At 37.5% G+C, this 13,648-nt stretch overlaps 1 pseudogene; it reads right to left on the minus strand.

Moving 5' to 3' along the window:
• Nucleotides 1–8,562: 8,562 nt before the first annotated feature.
• On the minus strand, nt 8,563–10,810 carry LOC130844147 (phenylalanine--tRNA ligase alpha subunit-like; annotated as a pseudogene).
• Nucleotides 10,811–13,648: the final 2,838 nt, after the last annotated feature.

A 13,648-nucleotide genomic window follows, 5' to 3' on the forward strand; every position in this document is an offset into this window, starting at 1 on the left:
CTCCAACCAAAAGTCACAGACTGGCTGAATGGATACAAAAACAAGACCCTTCTATATGCTGCCTACAAGAAACCCACTTCAGACCAAGGGATACATATAGACTGAAAGTAAAGGGATGGAAAAAGATATTCCATGCAAATGGAAGTCAAAAGAAAGCGGCAGTAGCAATACTCATATCAGACAAATTACACTTTAAAGTAAAGACTATTAGCAGAGACAAGGAAGGACACTCCATGATGATCAAGGGATCCATTCAAGAAGAACATATCACAATGGTAAATATCTATGCCCCCAACATAGGAGCACCTCAATACATAAGGCAAATGCTAACAGCCAGAAAAGAGGACATCGACAGTAACACAATAATAGTGGGAGACTTGAACACCCCACTTACATCAAGGGACAGATCATCCAAACAGAAAATAAAGACACACAAGCTTTAAATGACACATTAGACCATCTCGACAATTGATATTTATAGGACATTCCATCCAAAAATGACAGAATACACTTTCTTCTCAAGTGCACACGGAACATTTTCCAGGATAGATCATGACTTGGGTCACAAATCAAACCTCAGCAAATTCAAGAAAATTGAAATCATATCAAGCATCTTCTCAGACCACAATGCCATGAGACTAGATATCAATTACAGGAAAAAAACTGAAAAAACACAATCACATGGATGCTAAACAATTCACTATTAAACAACCAAGATATCATTAAAGAAATCAAAGAGGACATCAAAAAATATCTAGAAACAAATGATAATGAAAACACAACAACCCAAAACCTATGGGACACAGCAAAAGCAGTTCTAAAAGGGAAGTTTAGAGCAATACAATCCTACCTTATGAAACAAGAAAAATCTCGAATAAACAACCTATTCTTACACCTAAAACAATTAGAGAAAGAAGAACAAAGAAACCCCAAAGTAAGCAGAAGGAAAGAAATCATAAAGATCAGAGCAGAAATAAATGAAAAAGAAAGGAAGGAAGCAATAGCAAAAATTAATAAAACTAAAAGCTGGTTCTTTGAGAAGATTAACAAAATTGATAAACCATTAGCCAGACTCATCAGGAAAAAAGGGGAGAAGACGCAAATCAACAGAATTAGAAAGGAAAAAGGAGAAGTAACAACGGACACTGCAGAAATACAAAAGATCATGAGAGACCACTACAAGCAACTATATGCCAATAAATTGGATAACCTGGAAGAAATGGATACATTCTTAGAAAAATACAATCTTCCACGACTGAACCAGGAAGAAATAGAAACCATGAACAGACCAATCACAAGTACAGAAATTGAGACTGTGATTAAAAATCTCCCAACAAAGAAAAGCCCAGGGCCAGATGGGTTCACAGGCGAAGACTATTAAACTATTAGGAAAGAGCTAACACCTTTCCTTCTCAAACTCTTCCAAAATAGAGCAGAAGGAGGAATACTCCCAAACTCATTCTACGAGGCCATCATCACCCTGATACCAAAACCAGGCAAAGATGTCACAAAAAAAGACAATTACAGGCCAATATCACTGATGAATATAGATGCAAAAATCCTCCACAAAATATTAGCTAACAGAATCCAACAACACATTAAAAAAATCATACACCATGATCAAGTGGGGTTTATCCCTGGGATGCAAGGATTCTTCAATATACGCAAATCAATCAACATTATACATCATATCAACAAAGTGAAGGATAAAAACCATATGATCATCGCAATAGATGCGGAAAAAGCTTTTGACAAAGTTCAACATCCATTTATGATAAAAGCTCTCCAGAAAATAGGCATAGAAGGAAATTACCTCAACATAATGAAAGCCATATATGAGAAATCAAAAGCCAACATCATTCTAAATGGTGAAAAACTGAAAGAATTCCCTCTTAGAACAGGAACAAGACAAGGGTGTCCACTCTCACCACTATTATTCAACATAGTTTTGGAAGTCTTAGCCACAGCAATCAGAGAAGGCAATGAAATAAAAGGAATCCAAACTGGAAAAGAAGAAGTAAAATTGTCATTCTTTGCAGAGGACATGATATTATACATAGAAAACCCTAAAGACTCTACCAGAAAACTGCTAGCACTAATTGATGAGTTTAGGAAAGTAGCAGGATACAAAATTAATGCCCTGAAATCTCTTGCATTCCTATACATTAGCAACAGAAAAATAGAACGAGAAATAAAGGAAACTCTCCCGTTTACCACTGCTACAAAAAGAATAAAATAACTAGGAATAAACCTGCCTAAGGAGGCAAGAGACCTGTATGAAGAAAACTGTAAGACACTGATGAAAGAAATCAAACAACACAAACAGATGGAGGGACATACCATCTTCTTGGATTGGAAGACTCAACATTGTGAAAATGACTATCCTACCCAAAGCAATTTACAGATTCAACGCAATCCCTATCAAATTACCAATGGCATTTTTCACAGAACAAGAACAAGAAATCTTATGATTTATATGGAAATGCAAGAGACCCTGAATAGCCAAAGCAATCTTGAGAAGGAAAGATGGAGTTGGTGGAACTAGGCTTTCTGACTTCAAACTATACTACAAGGCCATAGTGATCAAGACAGTATGGTACTGGCACAAAAACAGAAAGGAAGATCAATGGAATAGAATAGAGAACTCAGAGGTAAGCCCAAACACATATGGGCACCTTATCTTTAACAAAGGAGGCATGAATATACAATGGAAAAAAGACAGCCTCTTCAGTAAGTGGTGCTGGGAAAATGGGACGGCAGCATGTAAAAGAATGACATTAGAACATGTCCTAACAACCATACACAAAAATAAACTCAAAATGGATGAAAGACCTAAATGTAAGGCCAGACACTATAAAGCTCCTCAAGGAAAACAAAGGCAGGACACTCTATGACATCCATCAAAGCAAGATCCTTTTTGACCCACTTCCTAGATTCATGTAAATAAAATCAAGAATAAACAAATGGGACCTCATGAAACTTAAAAGCTTTTGCACAGTGATAGAAACCATAAACGCGACAAGAAGGCAACCTTCAGAATGGGAGAAAATACTCGCCACTGAAGCAACAGAAAAAGGATTAATCTCCAAAATATACAAGCAGCTCATGCAGCTTAATACCAATAAAGCAAATAACCCAATCCACAAATGGGCAGAAGACCTAAATAGACATTTCTCCAAAGAAGACCTACAGATGGCCAACAAACACATGAAAAGATGCTCAACAGCACTAATCATTACAGAAATGCAAGTCAAAGCCACAATGAGGTATCACCTCACACTGATCAGAATGGCCATTATCACAAAATTTGGAAACAACAAATGCTGGAGAGGGTGTGGAGAAAAGGGAACTCTCTTGCACTGTTGGTGGGAATGTAAGCTGTTACAGCCACTATAGAAAACAGTTTGGAGGTTCCTTAAGAAACTAAAAATAGAACTACCATATGATCCAGTAATCCCACTACTGGGCATATACCCAGAGAAAACCATAATCCCAAAAGAAAAATGTACCGTAATGTTTATTGCAACACTATTTACAATATCCAGGACATGGAAGCAACCTAAATGCCCATCAACAAATGAATGGATAAAGAAGATGTGGCCTATACATACAATGGAATATTACTCAGCTATAAAAAAATGAAATGGAGCTATATGTAATGAGGTGGATAGACCTAGAATCTGTCATACAGACTGAATTAAGTCAGAAAAAAAAAATAGTACTGATGAACCCAGTGACAGGGCAAGAATAAGGATGCAGATGCAGAGAATGGATTGGAGGACACGGGGTTGGGGGGGGGCAGGGGGCGAAGGGGAAGCTAGGCCGAAGTGAGATAGTAGCACAGACATATATATACTACCAACTGTAAAATAGCTAGCTAGTGGGAAGTTGCTATATAACAAAGGGAGATCAACTGGATGATGGGTTAAAAAAAAAAAAGGTATGGTTGCCAACTGAAGCCCACATGAGAAATATACTTTGTATTACACTACTTGCTACTAAAACAAACAAAATACATAATGTTTATGGCAAGAATGAGGTGGGGGAGGAATACTACTTAGTTTTGGATGTTCTTAACTTCCTAAAACAAATACAGATTGAAATACTAGATTTTGTATTGCTTTTTTCAGCTTCCAATATCTTTAAAGGCAAAATTTAAAAGTATAATGGTTTTGCTTATTGTTGTTGTTGCTTCCACTGTTGTTATTCTGTTTACTGCCTTTATTTGACTAGGGTTACAAGCCTTAATAGACTCTCAGATTCTTAAGAGCTTTACCTGAAACTCCATTTTACTCAGACTATACCCAGAGGATGCTATTTATCCCTCCTGTACCTAAGTACCCTTACAGAGAAGACGAAAAGATCAGTTGCTTATAAAATTCCATGGTGAGGTATAAGGTTCTATAAAGCGCATTTTAAGAGAATCCTCATAGCACGTTTAAAATAGTGGCTATTTTTAATTCTCTGCATGGTATCTATATAACATTTTCTTATGACTATCCTATATTTTTGAGCAAATTTTTTTATTCTTTAAAATAATGTAATATGAATTGCTTTATAAATTTAATTTACAAATCGGAACCAAAATGCAAAGTATTATATATAATGTCACAATTTTTCCTGTTAAAATGACTTTATTTCCTTTTTAAAGGAGAAATAGCAGCTTCAAAGTTTCAATAAGAAATTTTAATTCAAGATAGTGGTCTGAAAAATTATACTTAAAGTTGCTTACTCCTGAAAATCCCACTTAAATTACAGTAAATACATACAAAATGTAATGGGGGAATAAATCCAGAAAAACACAGAGAACACTGTAAAACCACCTTGTCTTATTCTATTCAGACTGCTATAAGAAAAATACCGTAGGGTGGGTGGCTTATAAACAATATACATTTATTTCTCACAGTTCTGGAGGCGGGGAAGTCCAAGATCATGGCACTAGTAGTTTGGTGTCTAGTGAGGGCCCACTGCTTAGGATGGCTGACTTTTCACTGTAACCTCACATAGTGAAGGGACAAGGGATCTCTCTAGATATGTTTTATAAGGATACTAATCCCATTTATGAGGGTCCAGCCCTCATGATCTAATACCTTCCCAGAGACCTCATTTCCTAATAATATCACGTGGGAGTTGGGTTTCAACATGAATTCTTGAGAGACACAAACATTCAGATCACAGCACACCTCAACAAGTATTTTTTTCCTCATAAATCTCTAGAGACTTTAAAACAGATGGAATTGAGAAAATAAACCAAACTGAAGAAAATCAGAGACCAAAACAGGCACAGAAAAATCTCCAATAGGAATAGAACACATTCTGCTCAATGAATCCAACTATATTTAGAATTAGCAGGTATAGAGAATTGTATCCTATAGAGTAGCTAGTGGAGTGTTTTTTTTTCATTAACACTAAAGTGGTATTCCTTCAAAAAAGTGAAGATCCATTAGGCAACAGAGGAGGGCTCTAAGTATACAGATCAGTGCTTCAGAATAAATCTCATCTTAATTTGGCTATGGAGAAGGTGACAGCTTATTGCAAACACTCTATTTTTGCACCTAAGTAAAACTTTTTCTAAAATATATACAAAGAGGTTTAATGCAGATCTTATATTCCAAGGAAAAGACTACTGGGGAAATAGACTAGAAGATGAGTCAATCACTTTCAGTAATCATCCTAACTCAATTCATAGAATGAGATGGAAACTGAAAAATTAGCAGTAAAGAAAAATAAAACAGTATGATAAAAGTGTAAGATGGACAAATAGAACAGATGACAGTGGAGAAAAAAGAAATAATTTTGGAAATATAATATTTAAAATTCTTGTAAATATTCTTAGATTAGAGAAGACGGCACATCCTTAAAGCAAGATCAGATTGTTATTCAAAGGCAGAAAAAACTTACCAGAGAAAGGAAGGATTTCTGAAATTGAAAGTATTTTAATAAAACATTTGGCTTCCACTCTGGAGTACAGAAGGCTTAAAGGAGTGTCACTCTCATCTATATAATGTTAAAGATCCAGATTAACTTTCAAATTCATGACTTCTTTTCAGACCCATTGGAGAGCTGAGGTCTCAGAGCACAGAAGTGGCCTCAAATCTAAGGAAAGACAAGTATCTGCTGGGAGAGAGGAGATGAGATCACATAGTTGCCCAAGGAATATAAACCAGTTACGTGTAAGAAAAATTCACCCAGAATAGTTGATGGGTTGATTTAAGTCAAGTGTAGTGTGTTGGACAGTGTGAAGCCCTTGGAGGATCACAGAACTTGGGAAATCCCCATTCTTTTACAGGTTCTCCATGAACAAAACCTATCAGACCTTCACAGAAAATATCAGGAAGACCACTAAGAAGCTGTCTAATATGGTATAGACCTGGGAGAGGGAAACAGCATCTATACAGGCAGGAAATGAGATTCCATCCAGAACTTTCACCCCCATCTCTCCTATATTTTTTTATATAACTTGTGAAGAGAAGGGCAACAAACACTGTCACCCTTAGGTTTAAAACTCATTGTAGCTGAGGAAGGGGAAGGGAACAGGTAAAAATGTTCCTGGATGAGTGGCAGAAATAGGCACTGCTCATAAAGCAGCTCAACTGCAACATAAGAAAATTAAAAGCCAAAAAAACCAAGATATATGGAAAATCCACAAAATTTTGAAATTAACTCACTTCTAAATAACTTACGGCCAAAGTATTCAACAGAAAAAATTATTTTGAATTGAATAAAAAATGTAACATACCAAAAAATTTGAGATGCATTAATAGCAGTACACAGAGTGAAATTTATAGCATTAATGACTGTCAGACAAGAAGAAACACCCCAAATGAGTGATCTAAGCTTCAACCTAAGAAACTTAAGGAGTGAACTAAACCAAACTGAGACATAAGGAAGGAGAGAATAGAGAAGACGATGATAATGAATACAGGAAAAGAATAGGAAAAATTATCCAACAGTTTCAAAACTAGTTTTTGAATGTTTCAATAAAATTCATAAATATTTACACACTTTGATAAAAAACAAAAACAGAGAAGATACGAATCACTGAAATAAAAGAAAAAAAAGATCATACTAGAGATCCTACATGTGTTAAAAGGACCATAATTAACTAATATTGATATGAACAATTTTATGCCCATAAATTTAACATTTTAAATGAGATTATCATAATTCTTTGAAAAATACAAACTATCAAATCTCACTCAAGAAGAAATAGATAACCTGCATGTCTTTTTAAGAGATTGAATCTTTTCTAAAACTTGTTGAATAAGGAAAACCCCAACCCTAAATAATTTCACTGGTTACTTCTACCAAAAATTCACATTTTATATCCTCTTCTAGAAAATAGGGGAGGAGGAACTTTTTCCCAATTACTTTTATGAGGCCAGCACTGCCCTAATACCAACACCAGACAAAGATATTACAAGGAAAAAATGTACAGATCAATAATCCTCATGAACATAAGCTCAAATGTCTTTCACAAAAGACATGTATATATCAATCAATGTGATTCATCATATTAACAGACTTAAAAAGCTCAAGACCCTATCAACAGATGCAGAGAAAGCATTTGAAACAACAATAACATCATTTTATGATAAATTTTCAGTAACTTTGGAATAAAAGGGAATTCCTTCAACCGAGAAGGGTATCTAAAATAACCATTGTTAACATCATACTTAATAGTGAAGGCCTGTATGCCTTACCCCTAAAATCAACAAGAGAAGAAAAATCTCTCCTGACATATTCAACATAGTGCTGGATATGCTAGCCAATATAATGATAAAGGGAAATAAATTCAAAGCACACAGAATATAAATGTAGAGACAAGCATTTTCTATTCACAGATGAGATGATTTTCAATGTGAAAACTTTGAAAAACTCAATTTTTTCTAGAATTAATAGAGTTTATCAAGTCTTAGTATATAAAGTCAACCTAAAAATATCAATTGTATTACTTCTTACTAGCAATGAAATATTGGAATTAAAAAAAAATTCGTTTACTGTAGCACTAAATAAAATTGAAAGATTAGGTGAAAACCTAACAAAAATATGTTCAGAATCTGGATGTTGAAAACTATAAAGCACAAATGAAAGTAATTTAACAACAAATAACTGAAGAGAGATACCATATTCTTGGACTGGAAAACTCAATATTGTTAGGAAATAAATTACCCCCAATTTGATATGCAGATTCAGTGCAATCCTAATTAAAATTTCAGAAAGATTTTTGTAGATATATGAAGGCCAACTGTAAAATTTATATGGAAAGACAAAGAAACTTGAATTGACAACAATGATTTTAAAACTGAAGAACAAATTTGGAAAAGTCACACATTTCAATTTAAGTATTTACTTGAAAGCGACACTAATCAAGACAGTGTGATACTGGAAAGAAGATATATCCATAGATTAATGGAATAGAATTAGACTAGAAAACAGATTTCCCCATATTTAGTCAATAGAATTTTTTTAAACAAAGTTATAAAGCAACCCACTGGATGTCTCTCCTCCCCTTTTTCCTCTTCCACTTTTCTTCCACCCCTGCCCCCCACCCACAACAAATTATAAAATCTGTACCTGAATTGTGGTTCGGCCATTCAGGTGGCGCAAGGGACTATCTACCACCATCTGCAGGTTCACCTTAAGCTCACCAGCTCCCAGACATTGTTGATGCCGCATTGAATCATAAGTGCTCCAGGCAGAGTCCTCAGGCAACAACCGACAGGTTCCCGGGGAGCCCCATGGTCAGCAGCATCTCAGGGCTGAAGAGCCTGGAGGTGCCGACCTCCACCCACTCCTCCAGGCCTTGGTGGCAGCCGAACGCCTCCTTGCTGGGCTTTGTGTAGGGGATGACGGCCGCCTCGAAGCGAATGATATCAGCCTGGTGAAGAACTCCCTCATGACGCCCATGAGATGGCCCAGGGTGGTCAGCCACAACGTCCTGAATCTGATGGAACTCGGTCAGGTGCCAGGCGTCCAGGGTCTCGTTCCAGAACACACGGCAGGTGGTGAGGTACTTGGCTGGGCGCGAAGGGCTTGCTCAGGGCGGGGCGGCAGAGTGCACGTCGGCTGACAGACGTGGTGCGCGTGCGCACGCCAAGGGCGTTTTCCGCCATTCTGCTCTCTGTAGTCCGGGTTGTTCCCTGATGCGCGGCGGCCAACCTGAGACCCAGCCCGGTTGACCGGTTGGACGTAGTCCGTTGGCAACTGCAGAGCCTAGGCTGGATATCCAAGGGAAAAGGTGTCATGCTGGTCGTGTGCGAGTGCTGCCGGGGCTGGAAGAGGGCATCAAAAAAAAAGAAAAAAAGAAAAAAAAAAAAGGTTCCGGAGGGAGCGCTTGAGGAGACTGTTGGCAACTCTGTGAACCTCAGCTCCAGAAAGATCAGCCAGAGCTGGGTGCAAACCTTGCGCAGGGTGTGCCTGAGTCCGCTCTTGTGGAGGATACTGGGGGCTGAGAAGTTGTAGGGCACAAAGGGTGGTCCCGCTCAGAACCGCTGGAAATCAACTCTGGGGCCAGTTGCACCTCCTGCTTGGAGATGCTGGTGCTGAAGACGCTGCCACTTCTCACCCAGCAGGTCTTCAGGGTCGCTTCAGTCAGCAGCTTCCTGTTCCTGAGCTCATTTCTCTCCTCCTTGTCTGCCCTCCCCCGACGAGATGGAGCCGCCGCTGCACCTCATCCTCCATGCTGTCTACCGCTCCGAGCACCCTGGGATTGTTGGGCGCACCTTTGTCCTCTCGGAGCCGCTTGTCGGACAAGGCCTTACTGAAGCCAGTTTTATCGCTGGGTGGTCACAGGAGCTGCCTCTCGCCAGGCCTTGGGATGGGAGGGACAAGACACGTTGAGAAACACCCAGGGCTCCTGGCTGCCCTCCCTGGTCATCGTACTTGCTCTTGGTGGTAAGCTCCCGCCATCTGATTGGAATATTATAAGAAATATTATGTACTGTGCAGTTGCCGATGAAGGTGTCAGACATTTTTGGGCCCCCGGGGGCAGAATGTTGGCCATGCACTGGACAAGAGTAGCTTCTCATCTTGTTTTAGATGATAAGCATCTGCTCGTCCACCTTCTTCATGGACATGCAGCTTCTGAACACGGTGGCCGCAGTCAGACAGCAGCCATGGCAGAGGCCACAGGCGGCCATCATATAGATGGTGTCTGATATCTGCTGGGTGAGCTCTGGCATTGTCAGGGCCCAATACTGCTGGCTGCCTTGGCTGCTTAATACAGCAAAGCCGGCAGGAAGAAGTGAAGGTGGGGGAAGGGGACCATGTTCATGCCAGCTTGAGCAGGTTAGCATTTAGCTGGCGGGGGCAGGATGGGCAGGTAATGACCCCACTCGTGGTGGCCAAAGCCATGTGGTTCAGGTCACTGTAGGTGGGCATGGTCAGCTTTATGGTTCTGAAGCTGTCATAATGGAGAGCACCATTATCAATACAAAAGGTCTTACCTGTTTTTTCTACCACCTTGTGGACCAAGTAGGTGGTGTTGTAGGTCTCCATGATCCTGTCTGACACCTCAGGCCAGGGTGCCACGCTGAAAATATTCGTGTTCCTATCTAGGTAGCCCTCCTGGATCTTGCTGATGAAGAGGGTACCGATCCCAGATGCAATCTGTCCACCCAGGGAGTGGTCATCTGGAAGCCAGGCAGGCAGTCTCAGTTTTTAGCCTCCTTCTTCAGGACATCTTAATAATGCAAAATTATTTGTAGTTTTAAGTGAAAAATATAAAACTCTAAAACATCTACAAAATGTTCTTTTTAGAAAAAATTATAGGAGAAAATTTACCTGACTGTGGTTTAGGCAAAGACATATTAGATACAACACCAAAAGCATGAGCTATTAAGGAAAAGAAATGTTAACTTGAACTTATTATAAAGATAAATTGAAATATTTAAAATTAAAATTACTGTTTTGCAAATGATACTACTAAGTGAATGAAAAGACAAGAGACACACTCAAAGAAAATATTTACAAATCAAATTTCTGTTTCAGGACTTGTTTCCAGAATATAAAAATAAATCTAAATCTCAAAACTCAAAACTCAACAATAAAAACCAATAAACAATATATGGGAAAGATCTGAAGAGAGGTGTCACCAAAGAAGATGGAGATATGGCAAATAAGCATTTGAAAAGATGCTCAACATTATTAATCATTAGGGAGTTGCAAATTAAAATTTCAGTGGGGTAACCATACACCTATCAAATGCCACACAAACAAAGTAATGATAAAAACACTGGCAATATCAAGTAGTACCAATGATGCAATGCACTAGAAGTCTCATACATTTCTATTAGAAATGCAAAACTATACAGCCTCATTGGAAATCCTTTTGGCAGTATTTTATAAAGTTGAATGTAATTCTACTTACCCTATGATCCAGGAGTATTACTCCAAGACAAATAGAAACATGTTTATTTGTCAGACACACGCACACCCCAAATATTTATAACAGTTTTATTCACAGTCACCAAATATTGGAAACATAGTTTTCAACTAGTGAATGGTTAAACACACTTTTGTATATCCTAACAAATAGACGACTCCCAAATCTTCAATGTGACTGGCTAAGTGAGTGGAGTTAGACACCACATACTCTATATTGTATGATTCCATTAATATATGCTATTTTGGAAAAGGCAATACTGTAAGGATGGAAAATTAGATCAATTGGTGCCATGCATTTGGTTTTGAGAGGGAGAGGCTGAATATACAGAGATGTATTTGGGATAGAACTGTTCTTGGTGAAACCGTAGTGGTAATATATAATTTTATGAATTTCTCAAAACTCGTGGAACCACAGCACAGAGTGATTTTTCTGTATAACTTTAAATTAAAAAACTCAGAATGGTGAGCTAGATGGAGTGTAACAAAATAACTAAACTACAATTGAGTCACATAACCATACTGAAGGGGATAGGAGAAAACAGAATCCAGTTTTAAATAATTTTGGAAAGAAAATATTTTGACCAGATATTGTAAGAGTAAATGTATAAAGAAATGTATCCAAACACTCTAGTTTCTCCCTGGATATGGCTTAACGAATTTAAAACTACTTTATTATTACAAGAGGGTTGAACAAATGAGTAAGTTCTTTGCACATAATGAGAGCCAGGTTTCTGGCTTTTGGGGAGAAAAGGTTATAAACAACTAAATGGGGAAATTAGAATAAACCCTTTGGTGCTGTGTTAGAGTAAGTATCAGTACAGACATATAGATGATAAGTGACAGATAAGTAGATGACAGGTTACATACACACATGCATACATAATTATAAATGTGTATGTATACAGGAATTGGTAAATATATATATTCCTAGATCTTTTCACTAGGAGGAAATAGAAGCAGTGACAATAAGTACACCTACTGTCCAGATCTTGGTTTCTAAATATAATTTTCCAATAAAAAGATTCAGGGGTCCTTGATGAAACTATTGATTTCAGGGCTGTGGGAAGAAAAATACAAGAAGAGCCTAGAGCATCTAGTAGTATCAGAGATGAATACATTTAATGGAAAATTAGATGGAGGCATGTTAAAGGGACACAGGAGTCAACCTAAAAGCTCCCAGTGGACAAGGCTGCTGGAATAAACTGAGTAACAAAAAAGGAATGACAGAGTAGGATTATAACCCCCAAATAAAATAAATATCCATAAGTCTATATGTATAAATAAATAACTGAACAAATAAATGGGGAGAAAGCACATCTCTTCCTTATAGAAGAATCGATGTAGGAGTGAGGGATAGAGAAAATCATCATTAGAACACTACAGTAATAATTGCTACAGGCAAGATCCTCAGTGGATGATAAAATAAGTGAACATTTAAGCAGAAGTGGTTATATTGGTACTACAAAAATATCCCCCCCCAATTATTTAGTAATTAAAAAAGGAATAATAGTGACTTTATAATGTAGAATCCTCATAGATACATGCTTCACCAAGTTAAGGTAACATCAGTAATACTTGTCCACATAATGTATACCCTAATATGGTGCGCTGAGAGCCATCACTTATGTGGTACCCTTCCCTAAAATGCATTGCCTCAATATACTCATGAGAAAATACTACACAAACTCAAATTGAGGGACATTGCAAAAATAAACTGGCTGTTACTCTTAAAAATGTTCAAGGTCTTGAAATACATAAAAAGACAAAGGAACTTTCACAGATAAGTGATATAAAAACTAAATGCAAGGTGAGATTCTGGATTGGATCCTGAAACAGAAACAGTCTTTTAGTTGGGAAAAATAAAAAAGGTAAACTGTGCACAAATTCCACTGTTTAATAGTACTGAACCAAGGTTAGTTTCTCAGTTTCACTAATAGTACTGAACCAAAGTTAATTTCTTAGTTTTGATAATTGTCCTGTATTATGTAAGATAAATATTCACAGAGGAAAACTTAGAGGATACAGTGGAACTGTCTGTAGTATTTTTTGCAACTCTGTAAGTCTAAAATCATAAGATTGATCTTTTTTAAGTTTTAAAGTTTTGTAGGATAACATCGAGAAAATTTTCTTAAACCAGGAGCAAAAGTCAGTGATGTGAAAAATATCACAGAAAATTCATGGATATAAAATATCAACCCAAGTAGGTCCAACAGTCAGAAAGAAAATCATAAAGAAAGTATTAGAAACAAATTATCGGAAT

This window comes from Hippopotamus amphibius, chromosome 1 (genome assembly GCF_030028045.1).
Source record: "Hippopotamus amphibius kiboko isolate mHipAmp2 chromosome 1, mHipAmp2.hap2, whole genome shotgun sequence".
NCBI classification, from domain to species: domain Eukaryota; kingdom Metazoa; phylum Chordata; class Mammalia; order Artiodactyla; family Hippopotamidae; genus Hippopotamus; species Hippopotamus amphibius.